General features: G+C 44.2%; 1 pseudogene; it reads right to left on the bottom strand.

The window, feature by feature from the left end:
- Nucleotides 1-1,018: 1,018 nt before the first annotated feature.
- LOC147342111 (pregnancy-associated glycoprotein 1-like) lies at nucleotides 1,019-9,846 on the bottom strand (annotated as a pseudogene).
- Between the last annotated feature and the right edge of the window lie 11,306 nt (nucleotides 9,847-21,152).

Here is a 21,152-nt window from a genome sequence, read left to right as displayed (position 1 = left end):
CCCTGGAGGAGGGGGATGGCTCAGGGATCCACTGGGGCAAAGGCTTACCAAATGGGACTGGAAAGGAGAGAGCAGGCATATGTGGCAGAGAGCTGGTGACTGGGGTGTGGGAACAAGAGGGAACCATCTCTGCATGAAGTACCTCACCCAAAATTCCCTGGAGGAGAAGCCCAGTGATAAGATCATCCGAGATGGGATGAAGAGAGTCTATTTCATTACTCCTTATAATTCCTCTGAATGAGGAGGTGGTGGAGTTGGTGGGTCATCAAAATCTCTTCCATGGCCTAGAGTATCTGCCAGTCATTATCCTTGGGGATGCCTCTCCCCAGCTTCAGTCATGTAGTTCTGGAGGAAATTGACAATCATGCATGTGGCTGGGTCAGGGCCAGAGACCATATGAAGCCAGTCATAACACCCCATGTCCCTGCCAGGATGGCTGATCTGGGGCTGTCTGTATATGTGACTTGAGGTGGGTCATTCATAGAACACCCTTGAACTCTGATATTTGCAATCTTTTTTCCTTACTAGGTGATGCCTTTGGGATTTAAAACCCTAGGGCAGGTAGCTTGGACTCCCTTACTAGGTGTAGAAGCCTTAAGGAAGAAAGTGGTCAGGCTAGGACCATCACAGAAGAGGGAAGGGAAAGAGCGAAGGTGAGAGAGAATTGATGACTTCTGATTTCTTGGGTCCAGTCGCTGAGATATTTGTATTTGCTCTGATTCTTCTGTCCTGGATTCCAAGAATCATTTCAGTGAGTCTCCCTTTTCCTTGAAGCCAGTTGGAGTAGGGCTTCTCTCCATTTTGATTCAGACTTGGTTCTAGATCCTTCACTCCCAGATGCAAACAGAGGCAACCGTTTGTGTCCACACCACTAAGAGTGAAACCCTTTATTCTTTACTGAGAATAGGGTGTTCAGACCACCAAATACAGCTCACCAGCATCCTGGGAAGTAGTGCTCAAAGTGTGAGTGAGTGTGTGTTAGGAGTGGCCTTACTGATACCTGAACCACTCCAAGCATTTACACTGCCCATGCCAGGCCAATCATGTCATTTCCTCAATCAAAGACCAAAAAATACAGCCTCAGGAAGACATTACCAAGGATCCAGGTCTCTGTAGATGAACTCACTTTGTTCTGTTCAAAGGTTGTGTAGCAGTGTCTTCTAGAATCCTGGGGCTGCAGAACACACACCAGTGAGCATGAGTCCTTACCGGTGACTCTCCCCAATATCCAGACCCAGCACAATTCTTTGTTTTATTTCCCTCTTTTGGTAAGTATCAAGGGGTTTTCTCAGCAGCAGGGGATATGAGAGTTCATCCAAAACCAAAGAGGCCCAAGACATGTTGCCATGAGGAAGGGTGTAGTGAGTGGAGGACTGGGAAATGGGGAAACAGAGGAATGAAAAACAACACAGTCCTACTGTAGAGCGTAAGGAACTATATTCAATATTCAGTGATAAACCACATGAAAAAGAATAAGAAAAAAATATATTTTTATGTGTATAGCTGAGTCACATTGCTGTGCAGGAGAACTTAATGCAACACTGAAGAGTAGCCACACTTCAATATAATTATTTAGAAAAGAACAAGTGTGTCCATAGTTCCCCTCACTCCCTGTTTCTTTTCTTCTGGCTACTGCTCTTTTTTTTTCTCTTCAGAGAATGTGAGTTCTCCTCCTGCGTCTGCACAATCCATACTTTATTAAAAAACTTTATTTTGTATTGGAGTATAGCTGATTAACAATATTCTGAGTTTCAGGTGAAAAGTTAAGGGACTCAACTCTATGTATCCGGGTATCCTGGTCCCAAAGACACCCCTCCCATCCAGGCTGTTGTATAACTGAGCGGAGTTCCCTATGCTACACAGCAACTCGTTGTTGGTTATCCATCTTAAATAGAGCAGTGCCCACAACACGTTCTTGAAGACTTACATCAGGAAATCTGCGAAGCTGTCTTTGGCCCACACTCACCCTCTTTGACCACTCCAGGCCTGGGTGGGTAAAGTACTCTGGTTCCCCATCCTCACTGGTCAGTCCATAGCCCTCATCACCCCCTAGTAAGGCCCCAGTGCCCCAGTGCAGACCACCTTGAGATGACATTTGCATGGAATCCAGTGCAGTTTTGCCCAGCATCAAGCAACCCTCCATATGGCTCAATGAGTTTGTGGTTTTAGAATTCCTGAAATTCTCTCTCTTCCTCAAATCCTTCTTTTAGCCCATCAGCCTGCTCTGAACTCTCACAGGGAGCTTACATGAAGCCTCCACCCTGTGCTGGAGCTGAGCAGCCACTGTGCACCCTTTATTCACCTTAGTATCCAACATCACACAGAGGGGTCAGGTACCCCAACTCACAAAGGAGGCACCTGGCCAGAACAAGGGAAAGATATAGCCAACAACTAGGATGACCATGTAATTTATCTTCCAAACCTAGAAAACTGTGAGAAGGGAAGGGAGATTGTTAACTTATGCTGGGAAATCACACTGGGACTGCCCCCAGCCATTCTCCTTGTAACATGGCCTATTTCAGGGACTGCTAGAACTGACTTCCATGTTCTTGCACCTAAGGGTTCAGATTGAATTGAAGCTCTTATTGGACTGTGAAACTTAGTGTTCCCCCCTCCCTGACTCCCACCATGCCAGCATGGTATGGCATCTCCACATTTATTTCTGGAAGATCAGTGTCCCACACGGCCCTTTACTCTCAAGTGATTGATTTTGTGGGAGGCACTGGCCCAGCCACAGGGCTCAGCAGCATCTGCAATGGTGTGGCATGGCCTCCAGAGGGCGCCCTCCTCCCAGCAGCAGCCCAAGGGTTCCTGCAAGCTCCAGTTTGAGAACCAACCCTCAGTATTGGCCCCTCACCTTGAGGATGTAGCCTCGAGCTGGCACTGGGTAGTTGATGCCATTGATGGTGAAGATAATGGAGGGCAAGGTATTGACCGCAGAACATGAAACGTAGTGCTGTTAGAGAGAGGGAGAGAGGTTGGCCCTGGAGATCCTTCTTGTGTGTGGAGACTGGGAGTGACCCTGGCGCATGAGCCTTCACCTTGGAACTCCGTGGTGTGGCACCAATGAGCTTCTGTATGTTATTGATTAGTGTACTTGGGCCTTCAATCGCTGATGTCCCAGTGTCAAAAATGGCGTGGCAGCCTCCAGAACAAGCAATAACCTTTCTTTTCATGGAGATGCTGAGAGACAATGGAAGAAAGCAGGCATCAAGTTCACTCGGAGTCTCCCCAGAGTTGCCCCCTTCCCGAATGTCTCCTAAACAGCACTTCGTCTTTTACCCTCTTTTCCTTTGCTCTCGACACAGCATCTTTCTTGACATCCTTGAATGCAATACTTGAATACACCAGGATATTTTGTACCTTGACACAAGCTGATCTTTCTTCCTAGAAGACTCCACTCCACTTTGACTAGCAAATTTCTTCTCATCTTCCAGGTTACACCTCAATTGTATTGTTTTTGGGAAGTCTTTCTCCTGGTGCTTATCAGTCTCCTGTCTTGGTCACTCTCTGTAGACCCTTCCTCACGTCTGCTGCTGCTTTTGCTGCTAACTCACTTCAGTCGTGTCTGACTCTGTGCGACCTCATAGAGGACAGCCCACCAGGCTCTGCTGTCCCTGGGATTTTCCAGGCAAGAGTACTGGAGTGGGTTGCAATTGCCTTCTCCTCATGTCTAGCATGTACCAAAGTCAAAATTCACTATGTGGGTGAGTCACTTCATGTACCTCTGCCTTCTTAGATGTGAGGGCAAGTTTTATTCTCCTTGCCTCCCTCAAGTGCCTGGCACACAGTGGATGTCCAATGCTTCTCTGTTCAATGAGTGAATGAAGACTGAGAAACAATAAGAAACCTCCAGAGAGCTGTGAATGAATGATGGGAAATGAATAACGGGTCACACACACAGTGAAGATGGAGATTTGCAGGGGCAGCAGATTCTCAGAGTAGGGGGAGAGAGGGGCTCCTCTGGGAGAGGGTGTTTCCCAGCACTGCTCCTACAACCAGCTCAGACCCTGAGACCCTGGCCAGGAAATACATGACTAGCCCATAGAAACTCCAAAGGACAGGTCAGCTTTTGTCTGAGGGTATCACACAGAATCCTGTCAATTATGCCTCTTGTCCTCAGGTCACTCCTGGATCCCACCTTCCTGATTGTCTGTTATAGCCCCTCCCACTGTGTGCCCAAGAATGTGTGGTGTCTTTTTTATTAGATGTTTTCACATCTTAAGACTACAGCCAACCTCTCTCCACTCCTAGGTAGCTGCTCCCTAAGAAGACCAGTTTTCCCCATTTTCTCAGGGCTGTCCCTAATTTAAAATGACATTTATATGTACTGAGAACTTCCTATGTCCTATGTAGCCCTGGACATTTGGTCATCTTATCATAACTCTGTTCAGGCTGGAGAAATTCTTTCTGATCCTCTGTTCACCACACTGTAGAGCCCTCTAACCATGATCCCTACCTCAAAGGGCAGTGGGTGCAGCACTCTCCAAGCGGAACAGACCTGTCTTGACCCTTTCAGGACCCTGGTCAGAGCCTTGCTCAGAAGGCCTGGGGATTATTACCCATGGGTTGTTTGTGTATCTATGTGCTTGTGTATTTGTGTGTGTGTTTGTGTATGTCTCTGTGTGTGCTTGTGTGTCTGACTAGCTATGCATGTTTTTATGTGTCTCTGGGTATGTTTATATGTGTCTGCTTGTGTGTTTCCATTTGTCTGTGTGTCTGTGTTGTTGTGTGTTGTGTATATGTCTGTGTGACTGTGTGTCTGAGAATGCATTTGTGTGTGTCTGCCTGTGTCCATGAAAATTAGTGGGAGCATCACTTGGGCTGACCCTCAGAGGGAGAGGCTTACCAGTCATGTGTACAATCCAGTCACCCACTTGGATCAATGGTACCCAGTTGAGCTCTCCCTCATAGTAGCATTCGTCCACCCCACCAAACATCACCACACTGCCCTCCTGCTTGTATCTGTAGAGACAAGTCGGGGGAGAACCCTTGGGAGACAGTAACAACAGCACTGTCTGAGAGTTGTGCTTGTCCACCCATCAAGGCCCTAATAAGATCCCCATGTACAGATGCAGAAATAGCATCTAGGAGAGATTGAGATCCAGACTGAGGTCTGTTACTGGCTAATGAGTGGCACAGAGGAGGTTAGAAGCTGAATCACTTGGCTGGGCTCCACCCACTATGTCTTCTGAAGACTCCCTAGACCCCCAGTGACCTGAGTGCTCAGACACCCTCAGAGGACAGGGTGCTGAAGTGTTTGGCTTTCCCCTTGTCCACCTTGTCATTTTTCAGGAAAATCAAGGCCTGGAGGTTCTAAGGGTGTGGGTTCAGGGCACCTAGAGTTGGCTCCACTGGCCTGTGACCTATACTGTCCAAAGGGCCCTACACTCAGAAGGGACCCCACCTCTACTCTCCCTGTCTTGAAATGCCTAATATTTCTTGAACAAGGGGTCCTACACTTTTGTGTCCCACACTTGGGTTTCTCACTGGTTCATACAAATTGTGTAGCTGGTCCTGGATTCCCAGTGGAATGCTAATGAGGAAGGAAAGATATCCAAAATAATTCTCCATCCTTCCTTATCAAATTCATAAGCAAATCATATTGCCTTTTCCTTCAACTTGTTTCCTGTTGCCTTCCATTACCCTTCCTCCTCACTCACTCCCCTAGACCATTTTATTTGTCTTGAGCCCAGTAGTAGAGTTGTGTTCCAATAAAATTTTATTTATAAAAGCCAGGGGTGAAGCCAGTTGGACCCTGGGGCCATAGTTATCTGTGTTAGATTATCACTCAGGATACTTCTTTATCAAGTATTCTATAATTTTTGTGCATTTTATAGCTATTTTGGAGAAAGGGACTGTCCATCTCAGACTTACTTGCTCAAGTAGAAGGCAAAAACAGGCTCAGAAATGGCACCTTCATTCTTCAGCTTGTCAAAGATGGGGATGGCTACAGAGGAGGATATGTTTGGGTAGTTCAAGCCCAAGATGCCATCAAAAGGTATACCCTCAAACCCGTATTCCACCAGGCTTAGACCAAACAGCTGGTCAGTGCTTACAAGGTCCCCAATCCGTGGGAGAGAAGGGTGTTCCCACTTACAGATACGTGAAGAGGGGCTAGGACTGGGCAGGGGTGCATTGCCATTAGATGCTCAGAGAGGAATTGAGGCTGGGCTCTGTCCTTGGTGGCCCATGGGCAGTTAGATCAAGCTGAGAGGGAAATTTGGGTTCCATTTGTGAGAGGCTGTGAATTTTAAAATATCTGCCCCTCTGAAAAACACCACCCGAGTGAGCCAAATTGGCCTCGTGGCTTCTGTACAGGTGGCATGACCAAGAGTCAGGCCAGGTTCCATTGGTGCCACTTGATAGAAAAAACAATCAAGAGCAAGAGCACCTTCTCTTTGGCATCACTGTGACCTAATGACAGGAATGGACTGCATTCTCTGTAATGTACTCTGGATTCTGCATCTGTCCAGGAAGACAGAAGCCAAAAACACAATCTTGCTTGCAGGGTTCTATGAAATTACTGCCTGGAGAATTCACTTTTAGGGGTATGTGTATGTTTCTGTGAGTGTGTATGAGGGAGAAAGAGAGAGAGAAGGGTAACTCAAGTATTTGGGGGGAAGCAGGCCTTAGGTTTATTAGACTCTCAAGGGTCCTCTAGAGTGAGAACTCATTTATCAGGCCCCTTGACTTCTGAGGCCCCCAGTTTCCAACTCTGGATACTTGAAGCCCTTGACTGCCCCCAGGGTCCACAGATCAGTTTTATCCTGTCCCCAAATACCCCACAGCAACTTCAGTCCTGAAAAGCCAGCCTAACTCCACCGTTTACCACATGTGTGACCTCAGGAAGGCCCTTGCTGTATACACCTCAGTTTTCTCATATGTCTCATGAGCTAGTCAGAGTAACTGCTGTGTGGGGTCATTGCAAGATTAAACCAATTATCACCTGAAAGTGCCTGGAACAATCTGTGAATATAAAAGTGGGTGCTTTTATCCCTTCTTCTCGCTCCCAGCAAAATGAACCTTGAACTGCTCATAGGCAGAGGAGATGCAAGTCCAAACTTTAAGCCACTCTCTGGGTTAGCTAACTTGTTTGCTCATGTGTACCATGGGCCCTGCCTCCCCAGAGACATGACCTGTGGATAAGATGGCCAATATCTATAGGAGTTAGGCTAGGAAGGGTCCTGCCAGATGGTCCTGCATCTGTTTTGCAAGCAATGGTAGTTCCATAGCCAGTCCTGACTCAGCATTTTTTACACTGTTCCCCGAACTGTGTCACGAACAACAATTCCTTTAATTTTCCCAGATGCATAGGTGATGCTGAAGGTCTTATTGGTAGGCCAGAAGGTGGAAGACTGAAGATGTCTGAACCTAACGTGTACAGCTGCAGACACAAGAGATGAGTGTCATCAGGTGACGAGTATGGAAACAAGGCAGCAGGGCAAGTGAAAGATGGTCCGGGTAGGGGGTGTCTGTACTCACAACAGGTTGAGCTGTTGCAAAAGGTGGAGGGCACCCACAAGTCAGATGAGCCTGTGTCAAAGACAACCTGGAATTCCTGAGGGGGTGTTCCAATGGTGATGTTACCCACATAGAGCATCTACAGAGAGAAGGAAGGAGTGGGTTAGTGCAGAACTGGCTGCACTCTATTCCCGCACTGATGCCTCCCTCTGGGTGTCACATATCTCTTGAGATCACTTTCTAACCATCGTGCAGCTCACAGACTTTGGTCACAGATATATCTGCATTTGATATATTTTTCCTGTGCTACATTGTATGCAGGATATTGACTCTATGAACAGGCGAATAAGTGGTACCTCCTGCATGGGAAGCCCAGAGGCATAACCACTGGGCCTCCAGGACTGCTGGACACCCAGGGAAGTCCTTGTGCCTTCATTTGAGAAGCTCTGTAGTCTCTTCAAACCCAGCCTTAGCACCCGCTTCTCCAGGAGGTCCTTCTTGGTCAACCCCAGCCACTCCCTCTAAACTCAGACCACATCCAATCAACAGCACACAGTTGACCTTTTCATTTGACATGTATTTACTCTTTGCCTATCTCTCAGGCTGGCATGGGCATTTTTGAAGACATCTTGAAGACAAAATAAGCCCTTTTTCTAATCTAAAAACAGGAACCAAAATGATTCTTATGTCCATACTCAGAATACAGGTTCAGTAACTTTTTCCTGCTGTGGTTCTTGCATTGTGGAAACTGAATTCCTCTACCTGGGGATTCACAGATGCTTTGCAGTTGGTTCTACCTTTTGATCAGTGATGGTTCACTCTTCATCTGTAACTGAGTGGCTCACTTAGTTCAGAAGGAACAATCACCCTCAAACTAATGACACATCTATGACACAGAAATGGATGTTTACCTGCCACCTGGTAATTGCCAGGCCCAGTCACAAAGACCAATATTTGAGGATGAGAGTGCCTTCTCCTCTGGGTGGGGTCCCTCTTTTCCAGTGTCTCTGCCTCCTGCAAGAACCCCAACCCCAACATCCCTCCGGCATCTCCAGATGAGCCCCACTGCTAGGCTAGAGCACCAGGGGGCGCTGTGGAGCACCATCCTCCCAAAATACTCACATCCCTGATGTTTCTCAGCAGGTGAGTAGTTAGATTTGAGCCACGAAAAGAAATCTGGGACAGTCTGTAAGCATGCTCCTTCAGGCAATTGTTCAGCATGTTTTTTCCACTGATGGTATTTCTCACGGTCTTCACTCTCCTTAGAGGTATTCTTTCACCAAGCATTTGACAAAGAAAACAAAGAAGATGCTACAATTAGCTCTAAGTGTTTAGGTATAACTGTCATTGTAACGCCCTGTATATTTTCTAATAATTTTTATGAAGCACATTATTATCAAAATTTTATGCATATACCATGGCAAAGACATAGACTTCAATACAGGTTCTGTTCTGCAATCTTGGGTAAGATATATGACAATGTGTTGTCTCAATCTCCCCTTTGGTAAAATGGTGGACTGTAACAATACAAACCTTCCAAATAGAATATCTTGGGGATAAGTGAAGTGATGGATATAAGGTACCTGATAAATAGGAAGTCTCAACAATTACAGCCATTAGCATTGTTGTTGCCATCCCACTCATTCCTTCTTATAGAACCTCAAGGAAGGAGGTAGAAGGGGGACTCTTATCCTCTTTTACAAGGGAGCATTTTGAAATGCAAGAGGTTTCTGAGTTGGCTGTGGTCACACTGCTTGTCCAATATAAAACAGTGTAAAACAGTGTATCTTTCTCCAAGTTGAAAGAGAGAGAGAGTTGAAAGATGAATCCAAGATATAGAGAACAAGTAAGGGAAATTCAGAGGCTTGAGAAGGAAGCACGAGTCAAATGAAAAATTAAAAGAAAACAACACAAAGAGAAACACACTCCCAGTGACTTCCAAAGAGATGGATAAATAAATGACAGTGATACAGAGATGCAGACATAGACCAGGAAAAAAGAGGACATGTTGAAAAAAATGTAGAAAAGTGCTATTCCACAGTACCACATTGACATCTTCATAGACTGTACGCTGAACAGTTGCAAGGAGTTGCATTTTCAATAGGTCATGATATGACTGGACCCCAAGATTTGTGCAACCCAAACCTACACCAAGACCTTGGGATCCACAGTTCCTATAGCAAGTTACTTATCCATAATAAAGAGTTGAACTTTAAGATTCTTAATGAAATACTTCATTACCTTCTAAACCTGATGGGTGGAAGAATAATCAGATGAAAAGAAAAATCCAAGAAAGGAATATGATGTGGCTTACAGTCCTCATACTTAGTTGTCTATGCATTCTGAGAAGGCCACCAGCCCGAGGAGCACAAGCCACTTCATGTTTCTTTCCTGGCTCCAAGTAATCAGGGAACTTTGGGTTTGTAGCATGTAGTGGTGACCAGGAGCCCCTAGTTATATATGCTCTGACCTACCCTAGTTTTCCTCTTTAGGCCACTAAAAGATCTGAAAAAAAAAAAAAAAAACACAAAACTCTAGATAAAATCTTTACCTTCATCAGTGTCCTTGGTGAGTGGCCTTTGAAACTTTTCAGAATACAGAGAATTGAACTGTAATCTCTTCTTTGAAGTTTGGCTGGAAAATCAAACTAATCTGCATGGATATCTAAAAAGACAGAGAACCTTGCCTACTTGGAGGAAAAACAGCTAAGAACATCATGAAAATGGATTCTAGGGGCCATGCTCGACACGTCTTCCTAGCCACTTCATGAAATATGCATTGCTGTCTTCATTGGAGAGGAGATTGCTAGGAGGATAAGTTGTCGAATGGCAAAGTGAAGACTTCAGGGACAGCCCAGGGACACACAACTGGCCTAGGTAGTGGGTCTAATGGCAGACGTCAGGGGCACCTATGATGCCAGGCTGCATCAAAGATTTAGGGCAGAGCAGTACTTCAATTTCATGGTTTCAGTATTGGAAGAAATGTCATATGCATCCTCAAGATATTTTATATCATCCAACAACTGTACAAGGAAGAACTGTGTGCTAGGTTGTGGATTAAAGGCTTCAAAGACAAAGTTGATCAAGACAAAAATAGTCATTAGCTCAAGAGAGCTAGAAGTCTAGTTCTCACAAATCCATGGCCCCAGAAGGCAGGAGATATGATCCTAGGACTAGGTGGCCATGTTGGAATCGGGGCAGCACAAGCCTTACCACTGGGTGCAGCTTTTCCTCCACTTCACCCTTGTTGGAAAGCAGGCCAGATGGCCATGTTTTCAAGAGAATCAGAAGTTTGGATATTTATGTACAATCCACTGATTTTAATATTAGCAACTAATTTCCCCCCCCCCCAAAAAAAAACAGTGGGAATGAAATCTCCACAGTGATGTGCTGGAATCAGCCTTCAGTCTCCACAGATTTTTGTTTCTGGCCTAGAGTTGGGAGTGCAGTGGGGACAGAGAGGAATTTAGTTCATGTTGGTTGATTTTTAAAGAGACTGAATTCATAGTAAACATGCTGACTCATTGGAAAAGATCCTGATATTAGGAAAGATTGAAGGCATGAGGAGAAGTGGAAGACAGAGGATGAGATGGGTGGATGGCATCACCAAATCGATGGACATGAGCTTCAGCAAGCTCTGGCAGTTGGTGATGGATAGGGAAGCCTGGCATGCTGCAGTCTATGGTGTTGCAAAAAGACAGACACATCTGAAGGACTGAACTAAACTGAACAAATTGAGAAAAAAGACTAACTAATGTAATTGAATCAAGTTGTTGACTAGCTACCTATAACAACACATTACTTAAGTGGCTTTAAAATTCAGACTTATGAATCTACATGCAGAGTGGAATATCTTCTAAGGGAAAAAAAAATATTGGCCATCAAAAACAAAACCAAAGAAAACCAAAAGAAAAAAAGGAAAGAAACCTGACACTATATTCAACAACTATATTCCCTTGGTATATTTAATTTTCTTGAAGAAATCTCTAGTCTTTCCCATGCTATTGTTTTCCTCTATTTCTTTGCTTTGATCGCTGAGGAAGGCTTTCCTATCTCTCCTTGCTATTCTTTGGAACTCTGCATTCAAACGGGTATAGCTTTGCTTTTCTCATTTGCTTTTTGCTTCCCTTCTTTTCACAGCTCTGCCTCCTCAGACAGCCATTTTTCTTTTTTGCATTTCTTTTTCTTGGGGATGGTCTTGATTCCTGTCTCCTGTACAATGTCATGAACTTATGCCCATAGTTCATCAGGCACTCTGTCTATTAGATCTAGTCCCTTAAATCTATTTCTCACTTCCAGTGCATAGTCATAAGGGATTTGATTTAGGTCATACCTGAATGGTCTAGTGCTTTTCTCCACTTTCTTCAATTTCAGTCTGAATTTGGCAACAAGATGTTCATGATCTGAGCCACCGTCAGCTCCCAGTCTTGTTGTTGTGACTGTATAGAGCTTCTCCATTCTTGGCTGCAAAGAATATAATTACTCTGATTTTGGTTCCAACCATCTGGTGATATCCATGTGCAGAGTTTTCTCTTGTGTTGTTGGAAGAGGGTGTTTGCTATGACCAGTGTGTTCTCTTGGCAGAACTCTTTTACCCTTTGCTCTGCTTCATTCTGTACTCAAAGGCCAAATTTGCATGTTACTCCTTGTGTTTCTTGACTCCTACTTTTGCATTCCAGTCCCCTATAATGAAAATGACATCTTTTAGGAGTTTTAGTTCTAGAAGGTCTTGTAAGTCTTCATAGAGCCCTTCAACTTCAACTTTTTCAGTGTTACTTTCGGGGCATAGACTTGGATTACAGTGATATTGAATGGTTTGCCTTGGAAACGATCAGAGATCATACTGTCATTTTTGAGATTGCATCCAAGTACTGCATTTCAGACTCTTTTGTTGACTATGATGTCTACTCCATTTCTTCTAAGGGATTCCTGCCCACAGTAGTAGATATAATGGTCATCTGAGTTAAATTCACTCGTTTCAGCCTACCTTAGTTCGCTAATTCCTAGAATGTCTATGTTCACTCTTGTCATCTCCTCTTTGACCACTTCCAATTTGCCTTGATTCATGGACCTGACAATCCAGGTTCCTATGCAATATTGCTCTCTACAGCATCGAATCTTCCTTCTATCACCGGTCCCACCCTCAACTGGGTGTTGTCTTTGCTTTGGCTCCATCCCTCATTCATTCTGGAGTTATTTCTCTACTGATCTGCAGTAAATATTGGGCACCTACCTACCTGGGGAGTTCATCTTTCAGTGTCCTATCTTTTTGCCTTATCATACTGTTCATGGGGTTCTCAAGGCAATAATACTGAAGTGGTTTGCCATTCCCTTCTCCAGTGGACCACATTCTGTCAGACCTCTCCACCATGACCTGTCCATCTTGTGTGATTGCACATGGCATGGCTTAGTTTCTTGAGTTAAACAAGGCTGTGATCCGTGTGACAGATTGGCTAGTTGTCTGTGATTGTGGTTTCAGTCTGTCTGCCCTCTGATGCCCTCTCTCAATGCCTACCATCTTACTTGGGTTTCTCTTACCTTGGACGTGGGGTATCTCTTCACAGCTGCTCCAGCAAAGCACAGCCGCTGCTCCTTACCTTGGTAGTGGGGTAGCTCCTCTTGGCTGCCGCCCCTGATTTGGATGTGGGGAAGTTCCTTTCCACCACGCTTTGGCACTGACGTGGCAGCCGCCATACATCTGCACCGCCATTGCAGCTGAGGCCAGCAATAATTCAACAACTTATTGTTCCACATATTGTTTCTGTTATTGTGACAGAATCGTATATATGTTAACAGGTAAAAGCAAGATAATAATTAAAACTAATGTTCTGAAGTAAGCCATTCAGTGGCTAGAAAAAGAGGTTCACACATAATATATAGAAGTTCAGTTCAAACCCTGCTGTCTTAAATCTTGAACTGAAAGTACAAGTTTGTACCAACTAATTATATTCCTTTTTATTTTAATTTTTAAAGAAAATGTGTACTTCCTCCTCCAACCACTGTAAAGCCTAGAAGCAGTGACAACTTGATAACAGTGACTATTCTGAGGTCTAACTTGTAGCTTCTAACTACATTTCCCATTAGATGATCTTAAAGAGATGGCTCATTTCAGGAATGGGTAAAGAAATGCACAAAGTGATCTTGGGAATCGTGAAGGACCAGAAAGCTGAGGGACTTCAAAGACCAATGGGGATTGGACAGAAAGTTGAGGAATCCAAATGAAAAGGCCAAATACCTACCAGTTTGTGTGTGTGTGTGTGCAGAATGGTGTTTCTGCTTCTCAACACAATGTTTATGTTTGTCATAGCTTTCCTGCCAAGAAGCAAACGTCCTCTGATTTCATGGCTGCAGGCAGCATCCACAGTCATTTTAGAGGCTAAGATGAAGAAATCTGTGACTGCTTCCACATTTTCTCCTTCTATTTGCCATGAAGGACGAGGCTGGATCCCATGATCTTAGCTTTTTAATATTTAATTTTAAGCTGGCCATATGTGTCCAAATGTTAATAGGCAGCATCTAATTTGTCACTGTGGTAGACTGCTAGGGCACCAACTCACCATTCTGAGCACTGAGAAAGGAAAATAATCATCAATGTTTATGTTATTTTTGTTTCTATTAAGCATAGGTTATATAACTACAAACAGCTTCAGGAAAACAAGCTAGACTGTCCCTTCTGGGGGTGATGAGAGAGTGATGGGGAGCTGCTATAATAGAGATGAAGCCTCACTCACTGGCCTGCAGCTCACCTCCTGCTGTGGAGGTCTGATTCCTAATAGACCAAGGACTGGTACTGGTCCTGACCTACTGTGCTGGTATTGTGGACTCCTGCTCTAAACCCAATAGTGGGACATTCTGTAAGACAAACCACACTACTTCCTCTCCATTTCTGAACAAATAAATGTCATTAAAATTAGAAGAAACACTTATTTAGTCCTAAAGGAGAACAACCAAGTGCAACATAGGACAACATTCTTTCAGTAAACTGTGAAAAGACATCTGCTTTTTGAGAATCAGGGAAATTTGCACATGGACTGGATATAAAATATTCATTTTGGAGGGAACCAAAGAACATTTTTTTTTTCATATCTTATCATTCTACCCAAAATACTCATTATGTACATTTGTTGAAATGTTCATCTTGTCCTAAAATACTTCAGGAAAAATGAATAAGGAGTAAAAAGAGAATGAAATGATGGTCTGTCTTGATTAAAAAACAGATAGCTGCTATGCTATGCTATGCATAGCTGCTATGGATTGAATTGTGTCCACCCTTTATTCCCAATGTGATGGTATTAGGAAGTAGGGCCTTTGGGAGGTACCCAGGTTGACATAGGGTTTTGATGGTGGTCCCTCATGATGGGATTAGCCTTTTCCTCTTTTTCTCTCTTATTCTCCCTCTTCTTCCTTCCCTTAAACCACCACATGTGAGAACATACCAACAAGATAAAGACTGATGCAAGTCAAGAATATTTCTGCTGGGAACTCAATTGGCCACCACCTTGATGTTGCATAGTCTCCAGTCTATGACAACCTGAGGGACTAAGAGGTTAGTTTTGTAGTTATTGATGCCGAATGATGAAATATAGGGTTCATGACACTCTTCTTTCTTATATTTGTCATGTTTGAAATTGTTTTGCAGTAAAAAGCACCCCACTCCAGTACTCTTGCCTGGGGAATCCCATGGATGGAGGAGCCTGGTGAGCTGCAGTCCATGGGGTCGCTAAGAGTCAGACACAACTGAGCAACTTCACTTTCAATTTTCACTTTCATGCACTGGAGAAGGAAATGGCAACCCACTCTAGTGTTCTTGCCTGGAGAATCCCAGGGACGGGGGAGCCTCGTGGGCTGCCGTCTATGGAGCCGCACAGAGTCAGACATGACTGAAGCGACTTAGCAGCAGCAAGAAGTTTATAGAAAGTCCATTTTGAAGTCTCTGTCTTAGTGATACCCTGAAGATCCCAAGATAACAGATTCAGGCAGGTCCCCAACAATTGAGTGGTTGGAAGACTACATGCTCCTTACTCCAACACATCTCTTGTCATCTGAAAACTGTCCCCCACACCTGAAACCCTTACCACGCCCCTTCCCCATCTTCATCTCCATTCCTCTCTTAAGCTGAGTCATCTAGCTGGAGATGTTGATGATTCAAGACAAAGTCTGGAAGCAGAAGGAATATAGACAGTTTTAGAAAGAACATACTGAGAAGACCCATCTTGGTTTTCCCTTCTTTAGTGCCATCTGCAGGTGAGGCATTGAGACTGGCTAGGGATGGAGCCACAAGTGGAACTGTCTACATATCTACAAGTGAAGGGAATAGGAATTCAGAACCCAGTAACGAGGAGGTGGGCATCTTGCACAGGACCCATGAGGGAAGGAATAAGCACTGGGAAAAGAATAGTGCCTACCTGAGTTCCAGGACTTCTTGAGTCTTCCGATTAAACTTGGAGGTCACTTCCTTCCTGCTGGAATTCCTGCTGCAGATGTGGAGGGGAGAGAGCTGTACTAACTGCTAATGAGTCACAGGGAGATGGACAGCCTCCACCAGAGACCCTTTGATTCCACGCTAACTGCAGGTATCATCCCAAGCCAGAAAGCAAATGGCAGGTCATCCAAAAGATGACCTATTTTAAATAGTATTTAAAATATACAAAATTTGGCTAAGAGTTCTGGCATATTTAGTTCCCAGAGTTTTTTAGGAGAGATGATTCATCAGCCTAATTTGGGTTTCTGCTGAAGAACCTACAAGCTTCCCCATTGCTAACTATTGACTTATACCTACCTGATCTCATTCCACAGAACCCAAATGATGGTAAGTTCCAGGGGGCAAGGCCTCTAAGGTCCTCAGTGTCACAGCAACTGTGTGCCAAGTGGTCTACCACTCCCAGTCCTGAGCCTAGGACCCATGAACATCACCAGACAGTTACAGCCCCCTGCCCACCAGAGGCAGCCTCAGCATCCTCAGCAGCACCCACCTCTGAGCCCCTTGTCCACTGACTGGAAGTGAGCCTCAGTCTGGAACAAGTGTTCTGGAGTAAGTCCAGTCTCCCTCATCCAAGAGATGGGAAACTGAACCCTGGGGTGTATAACTCACCTTAAAGCTGCAGGTAAGTTAGTGAAGACTTGGGACCCAGGAACTCTAGTTCCCAGGCTAGGAGACATCCAGGAAGTTGAAGATGAGAGAAAGCTCAATTTCTCCTGCTACTGGGTAGCTCTAAGATGTCTGCAAGCACCAGAGTGGAAGTTTCTTTCTGGTTGCCCCTCAAGTCTGGTTCTGATTTTATCAGCAGACCTGCCTCTGTGTAGCAGCAGGAAAGCAATATGCAGGGCTGTTTCTTCCGGGTTCAGGCACTGGGAGAACTCTGGCTGTAGTGACCCTAGGAGGTAGTAATGCAGGTGATGACTGACTCACTCCCAACTCAGAGTCCCCAGAGCTCCCGCTCCTCCTTCACACAAGACAGACCCTTGGCTGACTGGGTAACATGAACGTACATTCACAGCAAGAAGCATTGTCTTCTCTGCCTTCTGGCGACTTAGATATATGCCTTATGTTTCCTCAGGGAACCACTGGCTGAGCGAGTTCAGGGTCTGAGACTAGCCTGGATTCATGGGATGTGTTCCCTCCTTGATGCACCAAAGACATCTTCGAGATTCAAATGCCTTGAGAGAATTACAATCACCCTTATATTTTGTAGGGACTTTGCTTTATGAATCTGGTTGGAGCAAAAGGACAAAAACACAGGACAAGGCTGGACATCTCCGGGTCCCAACTGACTGTGAGTTGAGTTCCAGCCACCAGGCTTCACAGTCATGTGCTGATGTTATTCACAAGCCATCTTTGAAGAAGGAATAGAGGAAAGAGTTTTTCGTCAGAGAGCAGTATGGTCAAAGGACCGTGGGAATCATATGGGGTAAGAGAAACAAGAGTCATTACTTGTTTCTTTGCTCTATCAGTTCCTTGACGTTTCTACTCCTGAGAACAAGTACGTGGAGATAGTCAGAGGCATTGTTGGTGCCCCTGACACCTGACGCTCCTGGTGATAACCAGTTTGAGGACACATCCCTGAATCCAGAGCATATTCAGTCTCGTGAGAGCCCCAGGTTCTCTCTTCTTGGGAAGGTTGACGTGTCTCATTACTGATAACTCACAACTGAAGCATGGGATGAGGTCATGGTGGTTGACCTATAGGCCAAGTACCAAGCATAGAAGGAAGGATGGCAGTGGAAGTGTAGAAATTTATTAAGCTTGGTTACCTTGGTCCTTAGCACGGGCTACTTCCCACATCTACAATGTTTTTCTTCCAAATTTTTGCATTGCCGGGTCCTTTTCAACACTTAGCATCATCTGAAATGAGTCTCTCTCAGACTTGCATTCCCTGGCCATGCACTCTCACAAGCACAGACCCTCATCCAAAAAGTGCCTAGACACTTCCCTCCATCAAAACGATAATTATAGTTACCAAAGTGGAAAGGTGGGAGAGGGATAAATTGAGAGTTTGAGATTAATATATGTATACTACTTTATTTAATAGATAATCAACAAAGACCTACTGTACAGCACAGGAATACTGCTCAATAGTCTGTAATATCCTGTATGGGAAAAAAATCTAAGAAACAATGGGCACATGTGTATGTATAAGGGAATTAATTTCCCATACAACTAATATTAATACAATGCTGTAAATCAACTACACTCATATATAATTTAAAACCTGATTTTTTTTAATGCTTACATGTAGAGATCCATGGAGTTCTTTAGACTCACAGGATTTCAGATATGATGTTGGACATGGCAGGTTGGGTGTGGAAATCTAGACGTTATCTGAGGTTGCATTTTCCTGAGCTGTGGTGTCTTTTGCTTCTAGTGTCACCTTTGATTTGTCTTTGGAGTATCTAATACAAAGGCTTGGAGACACCAGCTGGGTGTTACTTAAAGGATGAGAGGGAGGTGCTAGTGGGAGAGGGAAATCCCAGCCCCCTAGCCTTGTGTTGGGGCACGTTTGAGGCACAACTTATATCCCAAGTTCCCTGTGAAAACAGGCTGTAGCTTCCCTCTCCATGACTTGCATGATATCAGACCCAGACTGGTTTCATCCTTTTTCATGCCCTGCTTCCACTGAGACCTCAGTGGTTTCTCTGGGAGAATTTTTTTTTTTTTTTAATTTTGGCAGCATTAGGTCTTCATTGTGAAGAAGGCAATGGCACTCACTCCAGTACTCTTGCCTGGAAAATACCATGAACAGAGGAGCCTGGAAGGCTGCAGTCCATAAGGTCGCTGAGGGTCAGACACGACTAAACAACTTCACTTTCAATTTTCACTTTCATTCATTGGAGAAGGAAATGGCAACCCACTCTACTGTTCTTGCCTGGAGAATCCCATGGACGGGGGAGCCTGGTGGACTGCCGTCTATGGGGTCACACAGAGTAGACACGACTGAAGTGACTTAGCAGCAGCAGCAGGTCTTCATTGCTGCTCAGGACTTCTCTATTTTCAGTGAGCGGGGGCTCCTCTGTAATTGCAGTGCACTGGCTTTTCAACCATGTGTTTCTCTTGATGTACATCACAGGCTCGAGGGCACTCAGGCTCAGTAGTTGTGGCCAATGGCTTAGTTGCCCTGGGGCATTTGCAATCTTCCCAAACCAGGTCTCAAACGCATATCTTAAGCACTGGATCAAAAGGGAAAACACTCTGGAAGTAATTTGAAATAAATAAGTTTTACATGAAACTTGGCACCATGGCCTACTTATAAGGAGAGTGATAGAGGACTGTCCCTGCTTCAAGCAACCTCCTGAGATCAGGACTGATGAACTCCCAAGGGTTCCTACAGGATCTTGAAGCTTTCCTGCCATGTGGCTTTGTTCTTCCTTCACTTTCTGAATCCCACACTAGACCACAGCTTCCAGAGGGCAGGGCTATCACTTGACTCACTTGTAAGTATATGTCAGTAGATATTGTCTCATTCAGACCCTAATGTCAAGACAAGGCTAACACAAAGATCAGTTATTTTATTATGAGTGTTAGGTTACAAGTTCAACGACTGTAATCAAAATCTTAGTAATATTGTCTTAAATACAATACAGTTTCAATTCTCTGTCATATAGTGTTAGTGCAGGTCTCTCCACAGAGATGAGGGCCCACTTCTTTCTTGTCACAGCTTCCGCCTGTGTTACTTACCTCTGGTCTAACATGGCTGCTCAAGCTCCTGTCATTACATGTGCATTCCAGCTAGTGGGGCAGAAATTAATACTTCCATTTGGAAGTGACATATCACCTCTACTCAAGTTCCACTGGCCAAAGTATCTTCCATGGTCATGGCAAACCTGGGGGTGGTGGGCACACAGAAGGGCAGGGGAATGTGATCCTACTGAAGAACATTCATGATGAGTAATAAGGGCCACCAACCTTCATTCATGTCCCTGTAATTCATTCTTCTTTGGTTCTACCCACACAGCTCTCAGTCTGTTTTGGCCTGTAGATATGGATATGGATGAGGTTATAAGAGAGGACATGGCCCAGGCTACTGGAAAAAACAAATATGGAGAAAATATGAATCAAAAGATTAAAAAAAAGTATAAAAATGCAAAATCAAAAGGAAAACATGCTTATAATCATAATTTTGCATTTATACAATTTAGGTATAATGGTTGATGAATGAATTTATAAAATAAAAAAGAGAAATGTAAAATATAAATATATTCACTAAACCCAACAAAATAATAAGGCTATATCATATTAAACACATAGTAGTATCAGGATTAAGTTTGGATGCATATTGCATAAAACTAAAACAACCATAACTTTAGCAAGATAAACTTGATTTTTCTCTCCCACTGAAACAAAGCTGGAGGTGGGCAAGCCAGAGCTTGGAGGCTATTCATCTCCAAGGTTACATGATTGTCCACTATAACTGTGGGAGTTCCAGCCATCACAACTAAAACCCAGACAACAGTTAAGAAGTAGGTGGGGAAGGGAAGAGTCCCATCTCTCAGCTAAATCAGCTCCTTGAAAGCAGTCTTCCAAGGAATCCCTCTTACAGTTCTGCTTGCATCTCTAAGTCACCTGTCATGACTAAGAGCACAGGTGAGTAGGAAGTGCAGTCCTGTAGCTACTGGGATCATGGATATATAACAAACTATTTTCAGTTTTGAAAGAGAATCAAAGAATAGATCATTTTGCAGGTAGCCTGCAGCACCCACCTTAAAGAACAACAACAACAACAAAAAGAATGGAATAGGCTGAATGGCTGGCCACAGTGTGGGAGCCAGGAGGAAGGAACAGCAATGAAAAACAGCTAGATAGATCTGAACTGTGCTCCAGAAAATAGAGGCAGACTGGTCAGTAGAGATCTCCTAATGATTGAAGTGAGGATTACAAATACCACATGACCCAATTTGTTTTGAAAACTGCTTTTCCAACTCAGGTCCCAAATCTCTCTCAATTCTTTAGCTTTTAAATATCTTGTCTTTGTTACCTTACATTCTGACCTTCCTTATTTCTGTTCACATCACTTCTCCATCTAGTCTACCAGCATTACAATATCCAGTATTGAGAACTTAGCAACACTTTCTAGAAGTGGGTAGAAACACAATGACTATTTCTACTTTAATATTAGTTTCTCCTGATCAAGGTCTTTTGAAGAACTGATATGCCTAGAATTATGGAGGTCTCACATTTCCTCTAAAATTCCAACT

This window comes from Bos grunniens, chromosome 29 (genome assembly GCF_055505025.1).
Source record: "Bos grunniens cultivar Pamir isolate PY7600 chromosome 29, Bosgru_T2T1.0, whole genome shotgun sequence".
Taxonomy (NCBI): Eukaryota; Metazoa; Chordata; class Mammalia; order Artiodactyla; family Bovidae; genus Bos; species Bos grunniens.
Note: the sequence above shows the minus strand (reverse complement) of the source record. Positions and strands in the feature narration are given on the sequence as shown.